Source organism: Candoia aspera, chromosome 1 (assembly GCF_035149785.1).
Source record: "Candoia aspera isolate rCanAsp1 chromosome 1, rCanAsp1.hap2, whole genome shotgun sequence".
Lineage (NCBI taxonomy): Eukaryota > Metazoa > Chordata > Lepidosauria > Squamata > Boidae > Candoia > Candoia aspera.
This window is the reverse complement of record NC_086153.1, coordinates 221,250,366-221,259,178: the sequence shown is the minus strand read 5'-3', so window position 1 is coordinate 221,259,178 and position 8,813 is coordinate 221,250,366. Positions and strand designations below refer to the sequence as shown.

Genomic DNA, 8,813 nt, shown 5'->3' with positions numbered 1-8,813 from the left:
CAAGCACTCACTGCTCTAATCACACACACATAACTTCTGCCAAGCAGTGAAACCACAACACAAATGACATCCTGTGAAAAAAACTAAATACCTCCACACCCCTTCTGTTTGATCTTTGATATATTAATGTTCAGATATTCTTCACCGCACTATGCAATCCAGAGTTTATTGCAAATCATTTGAGATCTTAGCCAACAATATAGCATTGTCTACATACTAAAGTATACTTACATTCAGGTCCCCAACCAACACACCTCTAATGTCACCAAAAGCATTCTTGATATATTTGCCCAAAATACATTCAGCAAGCCAGGGAATACCACATATCCTTATCTTATTCCATGGTTAGCGTTGGACCATTTGCTAAGCATTCCATTTAATCTTATCCATGTTTTACTTCCATCACATACTGCTCATACTGACTTGGTTTTTAACTAGATTAAACCGTGCCCAATTTGAATCATATTGATCAGTCTTTCCATTACATAGACAAAACCCAATTCCAATTCAGTTACAATCTGTTTTGAGTGCTTTTCCTACTGCAACAATTCCCTGAAAATTAGGTTTTCCCTTGAAACATGTCAGAAATGAGACTTTGCAATAAAGTACTTGTCAACCAAATTCCTTTCTTTTTCATCTCCTTCTGGTATATGTCCTTCTGCTTTTCTTCAACCCACTATTGAAATCTCATCTCAAGGTCATGGCAAACATATTTAACATTCTTTAAAACACAAGACTATTGTTCTTTTTTTAAATAAGATATTCCAACTCTGTATACCCAAGTTCATACCAGTATCTCTCTTATATTTTTCAGCTGCCTATAAAAAGAAACTGTAGGTTTAGACTTCTAAAACAATGAGTAATTTAGGAGTTTCAGAAGTTATTAAAACATCAAACTCAGAAATCAAAAGCTATTTTACCTGAATATACTGCCATTTAGCAGCTTTAGGCAATCTAAATTCTTCCTGCACTATATCAAGCGCTGAAGAAGTTATTAACAATAACCTGGTCCACAGCATTAAGGCCATTTTTGCTGAAATAGGAAGATAAAGGAAAGGTGCATGGCACAGCACAACATAGCATTTACCTGCAATTATTTAATTGGGATCATCCCAAAGTGTCAATTTTTCATGTGATCAGAGGTCAAATTTAAACTTTTGTCCCCAAGTGCTCCAAATAGCTCTTGAAGTCTTTAATTCTACAAAAAGGGTGAAAGGAGAACTAAGCCCCTACCAAGATAGGAGGGGTCAGGTATGTAGTTGTGCCGAAAATCACTTGGATTCCACCAAAAGAGCATCTCTGTAAAGAAACTCTGTGTCTACCCATAAAGACTATGTTAGTAACTGTTTAAACAATCTGTTTAAAATATCTAAGAATAATTAACAATAAGGATCCCTCTTAGAATATTACTGGAAGTAATGTTTAATAACATCTATTTTTAGCCATAAACAATTGAATTTTAACTATCTCTATCAGTATAAAACTAGATTAAATAGTTTAAGATACTTAAAACAAATGATATTTTCCAAGGAATAACAATACCAAGATATTTAAAAGAATACCCTAATTTTTGACACATTTCCATGGATACGTTAGATCCAACTGGAAGTCCACTGAACTTATTCCAGTTCACTGAATAAATGACAATCTATCAAACAGCTGTACACCATTCTTTTCCACATTCATTGTTGGTTTGGTCACCTGAGACTTTCACATGATGCTTTTCAGTAATATAGAGAGGTGCATACTAGTTACCAGCCTTAATTGTACCCCTTCCATAAGCATGCTCAGGTTATTCTATGAAAAGTAAGATCTCTGATCAAAACTGCTACCTGCATCCTGCCATCCAGGAGGTATGTGCAATGTGCGGGCACACAGTTGGGATGTGGTAATATTGGGAGAGGAGGAAAATGCCACAGAATTATTTCTTAGCTAATGAAGCCATTATAGCAGCTCACTAAGTTTTAAATGATTTATGTGCAACAACAGGACTAAGACAGTTCCATGCTATTTGTTGGCTGTATCACCTTTTTCAGCCTTGCTCCTGTTTTGCATACAGCTTTCAGTACAGAGGGAAAGATCCACCTGAGTTTAATACACTTAATTATAATTAAATGATTTTCTTTTTAGTTTAGCTTGAGAACTAAAACTCATGGCACTGAGTGAACACTTCTAAAAAGTCCTCATATTATTAATGTATTATCCAAAGGTTGGGCAAAACTGATAGTGTCTCTTAGCTTATGAAACACCAGGTACAAGCCAGAAAGGATGACTCATAGTAAGGTTAAATATGACCATCAACAGAAAAAGCACTGAGTTCTTATGAGCAAACTTAAGCATAATTCATTAAAAATTAGCTTTCATCAATAGCTGTATTTTTAAACTGCCGATGCCGGTAGTCTGCTTCTGTGGAGAACATCTTTTTATATAGACCTGGCTTTCCCCATCTAGTCAGCCCTGTGCATGAAACAGGTAGAACCTGAGAGAAAGTTTTGCTGGGAGAATGCTTTGGAACATACCAGAATGCCAATACAGCACTTGTCTGCAACTCCTTAATGAAATCACATTTTTTTTCCATGACCATCTGGCTGCTGCAGGGAGGTTTTCTCTACAGTACCCTAATCCTGAAATGAATGCAGCTGCTTTAATGAGTTGCACCTGTGTACCATGAGGCACCTTTTCCATACAGAATCTGAAGCACTGCACAGCCCTATCATTTAGCTTCATTTCTTTATACAGGACAACTATTAATTATTTTGCAATGGCTAATAATGCTGTTTCATTGTAGTCATGCAGTTTAAGCAGGTAGAATGCTGGTGGGCACAGATTTGCAAAACCCAGTTTCACATCTGTTTTCTGCTTTGAAGATTACTGAGTGAACTTGAACAAGATAGATCAAAGTTTGACCTATCTTGTACAGAGTTATCAGATTAAGGCTGCCCTCTATCATTCTTAGTAAGTGTATATTGTAAGTAAATAAATGCTGAATTCCTTGTACCCAGCCGTGGCAGTTGCAGCCCTTCCTGGAGCATCAACTCCCGCAATGTATTTGACTACCCATAAGCTGCAGTTGTTACAAAATGCAGCAGCTCATTTGCGTATGTTGAGAGCCACCAGTGCCATATAACTCTATTTGTGAGCACTGTATTGGCTAGCAATAGGTTTCAGAGTACAGTTCAAAATGCTTGTTTTAACCTTTATGGCTTGGAACTGGAGTATGCACAGAACTGCCTGCTTCTGGTAGAACCTACGGGTCTGGTTTATTCAGCTAGAATGAGGATGCTGAGAGTGCATCCTCTCCAGTGAAAACAGGAGCAAGGGCCAGAACTTGGTATTTTTTTCGGATATGCCCTAGTACTTTAGAACACATTATCTCCAAAGATCTGGCCCTCTCTACCACTCTTTCAGAGGGTTCTCTAAGCAACACTCTTTTGCAGAACTTCTAAGGGTGAGAAAGAAGGAAGTTACTATTTGATGCTGGATTTTGCTAGGGATAGGATTCTTTTTTATGTTTCTATGTTTTAAGAGTAATTTCTGTAAATTGTCAAGAGACCTTGGGGAGTCAGCAATATAGAAATGATGTAAATAAATAAATAGGATTTCAAAAACATAAAACTGTGGTGGAGGAGATAATATCTCTAGAGCTATCTCCAGAGCTTCCTATGATTGACTGCTCTATTTCCAATTTTAAAAAAGCTTTATGAAGAAACTGTCAAGGATTTTTCAATTACAGAAAGATATAATACACACCTTGTAAATCTCTAAGAACCTTTTAAATGACTCATGTATCACACTCCATGGTCCAATCTTTCTAATGTTATATTAACACAAGAAGCACTGATAATTCTCTAGCTAATTCCCTATAAATATCCTTTAAAATTGGTGGTGGTGGAGGTTTATAATGCATTAGAAATAATAGTTCTGCCTTTGAATATGATTTGCGGTCTTCAGTTGGTATAGGACACAGTTGCCAAGATTTTTTTTTTAATCGTTCATAGCTTTGCTGTTTCAAGAGCTCCACTGGGTACTGGTCCTCTTCCAAACCCAACAAAGTAAAAAATAAATTGGCCTTTTTTTCTATTCAAAGTTGTCCAGCAGTATTCTATGTTTTCTCCCTGTTTTTTTTTTCCCTTAAACCATTATAATCTGCATCACTTATGTTTGCAACTCTTCCTTACACATAAAGCTTTTATGCACAATTTTTCATCTTTTATCTACTTCTTTTTGCATATTGGACAAGTTTTTTGCTTTTAAAAATACTTCTAACAGCTGGCTCTATCACTGAAGTAGTTACCAGGGGGAAACCTTCCCTTCCCCAAGCACCATGGATTTTATTGGCAATTATCCTTCCCACCCCAAGGAATTTTATAGGGCAGGGAGAGTGCTCCAAACAATTTCATCTTCCATTTTTAACAATACCATGGCTTCTCACTTCCTCTTTTTTTTTTGTATTACAGAAAATCCTTTAAAAAGGGAAAAACAGATACACTGCACAATGTCTTTTGATTCATAGCTACAAATCTTCTGTCTGAGGATTTGTAGAGCAGTAGACAAAAATTCATTAGTGAAGGTGGGTAGCATCATCTCAAGGCACCAGGAGTGCCTTGAAGCAGTGGCAACCACCAGGTCAGTTTATCTTTGCCTTTCCCACTGAAGTGTATATACCTGTATATTGGTTATGAGTGTGAAGAGGTTATGGGAAAGGTTGTACATTATTATGGAAAAAGACTCTGCATATATATGACAGAAATTATGGTGTGTGCATCCATGTATGGGAAAAGACAGGATGTCTGCAAAAGATGCTCACATCTATGTAAGAAGGGAGCAGAAAGAGGAGGGTGTGTGTGTGTGCAAGCAAGAGGAGGTTGTATGTATTGGGGGGCTCATTGTTCATTTTTGCATAGATACACATGATTCCCTGAAGACTTAACCTGTGCGTCCTGGGGCTAATCCTATAGGTGTCTACTCAAGCAAGATATAGTTTTTTTGAATACATAAAAAGCTTCACAGAGTTCCAAACAATTTAAAGCATACAGGGCTGCATCATCTGTTAATGTGTTACATTTACCATGAATGCGCGCGCGCGCGCGCACACACCTTTCATAAAACCCTGCACATACAATAAAATTATTAGACTTGCATGAAGTTCTCAATTTAAATTGCTTTTCCGAACTTTTAGAGAGGAATTCTATTTTCTGACACTTGAAAAACAAATAAACTTTTTTCACGATTACAGCAACCTCCGCCCCGAGAATGAACTAAGCAGCAGAAGAACGTATGACACACATGCATACACATAGATATAAACAAAAATAAGTTTTCGAAGAGTCACCCGCCTTTTCAGACATTCCAGCAGATATCACTTCTGCTCTCACTTAAACAAGCGCTTTTCATCTCCTTTTTCCTTATCTTTTGCAACAGCCTCCCGAAATACTACAACCCCACCAAATCATCCCGAGCTGGTCGAAACAGAACTCGCGGCTCGGAGAGAAAAGGTTGTCCTAACGCCACGAGCACTCTCATTCTCCCGACGATAACAGACGTGCCGGCGAGCCAATGGGCTGGCCGAGAAAGGGAAAAGGCGGAGCTTCAGGTAGCACATCCAATCTCGTGGCAGATTCAGCCAGCAACTAGGTAGCGACCGCCGAAGAGGCGCGCTCTGCAGGAAAGGGAACAGAGGAGAGGAGGTAGAAGTTAGGAGCTCTCGCGAGAGTTGCCTGTCCACTTGCTACTGGGTGACTGCGCAGCTGCCATGTTGGTTGCTATGCTGCTGCCTGTCTGAGGGCAGGCGGGAGAAAAGGAAGGAGGGAGGCTGGCTCTGGGGAGGGGAGAAAGACGGAGGAGGCGGTAGCACCAGTACCAGTGATTGCTGCCAGTCCTCGCCCCCCGCTTCTTTTCTCGGCGCAGACAGGCATTGCCCTGCTGGATAGCTACCGCCTCCCCCCCTCCTCACCCTACGGCTCCAGGAGAAGGAAGAGAGAGAAGAGGAAGAAATCTTTCTTGGGGGTGGGTGGGGTAAGACGGGGGTGCTTTTCCCTCAGGGAGGCGACGACTGAACCCCTATTCCCGTCCTCGCTCGATTTCCCCTGTGGCTGGGGAGGCGGGAAGACTCGGTCGCCTTCCGCGTCTCCTCTCTCCAGATTTCTCCCCATCCTTGCCTTTTCTGCTTGCAGGAGGAATGTGGGGGGGGCTTGAGTTGAGAGTGGGGCGCTCGATGCAACGGCTGCTGGTGATCCCCCTTCCTTTTTGCCTGCTGCTGCGTGGTGGTACAAGAACTAAATTGAACTGAGCGGAGGGCTTGAACTCACCCTTTGGGGGGGTAAATACCCCCCCTCCCTTTCACTTTACCTTTTGGCTCCTCTTCCTCCCTTTGAGCTGGTTGTTGCTTCCTTATCGTTCTCTGGAAGGACGTGGTTGTTATATGAAGGTAAGAAAATCTCTCTTTTTTTAAAGAAACTTGTCAGGTTAACGTGAGAAACTCCCCCCTTCTCCTACTGCTCCAAATATTATTACGTAGTTCTCTCTCTAGTAAGCTTTCGCTAAGGTAGAGGAAGCAAAATTGCCACTCCACTCCCTGGATTGCTTGGTCTGAGTGTTAAATGTGGGCTGACCCAACATATGCAAGCAAGTGTGTGACAACACTAGAAGGTGCGTGGGTGATCGGTTGTTGGAGTTGCCAGATCAATATTGTCTCAAATTTTGTTTAACAATTATGAATTTCCTGACATGGAGAATAGAATGTCCCTTAAAAGAAACCGTGTCCGATTATTCGAATTGCTTCAGAAAGAGTTGAAGCGGTGGTAGAGTTAATGCTGTTTTAGTTAAGCCTGATGTCTGTTTGCAAAAAACTGGAAAGGATCCGGACGACATGTTTTTTTTTTCCTTTCTTGTTTTGTGAAACTGCTTTAGCAATAGAGTGATCATACTCAAATAAATTCGTTTCGAAAATCCAGAGGCTGAGAATGGCTGTCCTGAAGCGTGCAGTTTTGTGTTGCGTCCTATTATGTTAGAGAAGCAGCAGGATTACGTTATTCTTTGGAGGGAGTGAAAAAAGGACAAAATTAGGTTGCCTGAAGGCATGTTGGGGTCCCGAATTGAATTCCTTAGTTGCAGAGATAAAGAGATTTGAAGATAAGCAGGAAAGGCTTGGAAATGGTTTCTAATATAAAAAATTGATGTATTTTCAAGAGTGAAATTAAGACGTATGAAATGTTACGTTGAAAAATATTGAAAAGGCCTGCTAGCCCTTACCTTAAGGCATTTTTTCTATACATCTTCTGAGAGTTAAAAATGAAACTAGATTTCATTTTTTAAAATTATTTACTTTGCATGTTCAAGAGGTACTTATCTATATATATTCTGTACCTCTATAAGGATTTGGTGTGGCAGTAGCACAGTCTCAGAACAGCCACTTCTGCAACTGTATAGACATACAAGATAATGTGACATAGTAAAATTTTCATAAATAAATCATAAATGTTCATAAATAAAAATGTTTTTATAAAGAGCCATTGCAGTATTGCTTTAGAGTGAGGTGACCCTAAGTGGTAAGAATCCTGAAGTAAAACTTCGGGAGGGGAAAAATAATGATACTGCACCTGATTACCTCATATAAAACTGCCTTTTTCTCCTTTCTCATAGAAAAAAAAATGTTAAGCCAGACACTGAGGTTCAAGATGCCATTCAAAAAAAAAAGCAAAGAAATAGTGATAATACATGTTATGTAGGGACTCAAATGTGCAACTCTGAAGTTTGAAAAGAGTTTTTAATTATTAAGATTAAACTAGACTTCTCTACTGATAGGCTACCTTATTTGTGGTTTATGTATTAGCGTAGAAAATCATTTCTTGCCTATCAAAATTCCAATGAATCTGGATTCTTTCTATGCCTGCCTTCTATAATTGCTGAATGTGCTTTTTCATGCTATGTTGTCACCTGCAGAGAAAAGTATGTTCATAATGATTATCTCTGGCTATAATTTTAAATTATATATTGCTGATATCAAAACTAAATAATAGTCACATGGAAATAATAGTCATTTGTAAATGTAGTGTAATTAGAATTTCAGAAACGTAAAATAGTAGAACAATTTAACTTCACTATCACCTTTTTGGTTTTTGAAAATCAAAAGCTATAGATTGCATGTATTGACTGAAAACCAAATTCAGTACTTCTTATATGTATTTTATCTTCTCAATGTTTGTAGGCTATAATCTTTTTTATTTTGTATTAGCTAAGAAATCAATATGTTTGCACTTTGAGACATTTGCAAAATCTTCAGTGTATTACACCAGGAAGTCAGTAAATGATACCCATCAGATGTTTTGGATCACAGCTCTCAAAATCCTTTGCCATATTTGGATGTGGCTGATGGAAGTTGTATTTCTCCCCAAATGGAAGGCACATCAAGTTACTTGCTCCTATATATGCTAAGAGTTAATTGTGCACTACTTTTTATAACATAAATTAACCTTTGTGGTATGTGACATAGCTTTATTAGTAAGTGCGTTGTATAAAGGTATGTTAACCTTATCGTAATATTTGCTAGGCCTCTGCATAGATCTGGATTCAAAATGCACAGTGTGACTCAGTGCATGCATGGGCATGCAAGAAGCAGCTGTTGAACACACTTTAAAGCAGCTGTGTCTTTTCCTGGGCTCATGCAATTGCTTTCTTCAGCTGCAGACAATCCCAGAAAAAGACAATTTGGTTTAAGATGTTTCTGACACATGCTACATGTGCATTCATGCATACCCTGAATTGTATTTTTCCCTTTGAATTCAGATCACTGCACAACTTTTATGCTTGTGCTC

General features: G+C 38.9%; 1 protein-coding gene across 5 annotated transcripts in view; it reads left to right on the top strand.

Moving 5' to 3' along the window:
• The first annotated feature begins 5,765 nt into the window (after positions 1–5,765).
• The window catches only part of PTPN4 (protein tyrosine phosphatase non-receptor type 4), a 120,192-nt gene continuing 117,144 nt past the window's right edge, over positions 5,766–8,813 (top strand). For 4 of the 5 annotated variants that reach the window (XM_063288814.1, XM_063288816.1, XM_063288815.1 and 1 more), the window contains exon 1: positions 5,767–6,427. The gene's annotated coding sequence lies outside the window, so the exon portion shown is untranslated. Of the gene's footprint in view, positions 6,428–8,813 lie in introns of all 5 variants that reach the window. The other variant, XR_010066833.1, reaches the window with a different exon arrangement.